The sequence below is a fragment of the Galeopterus variegatus genome, unplaced genomic scaffold, assembly GCF_000696425.1.
Source record: "Galeopterus variegatus unplaced genomic scaffold, G_variegatus-3.0.2 Scaffold16375, whole genome shotgun sequence".
In the NCBI taxonomy this organism is placed as follows: domain Eukaryota; kingdom Metazoa; phylum Chordata; class Mammalia; order Dermoptera; family Cynocephalidae; genus Galeopterus; species Galeopterus variegatus.
Window position 1 is genome coordinate 1 of NW_007742486.1, and position 224 is coordinate 224.

The following is a 224-nucleotide window of genomic DNA, read 5'->3' on the forward strand; positions in this document are numbered from 1 at the left end:
GAGCCGGCCGTCTCCGCCCCCACCCGAGAAAATGGAGGCTGCGTTGTTGCCGGCACCTAGCCTGGTGTGGTAGGTGGGAGCCAGGCGGGCAGGAGCCAGACGGGCTTTGCCCCGCAAGTGGGGCTGGACTGGGGGTGACTCACAGAGCTCGCAGAGTTGGGCCAGTCCGGCGCCTTCCACCCCGTTTCGGTGTTGTCTCTACTGACTTCCTTGGCCTTTGTTGT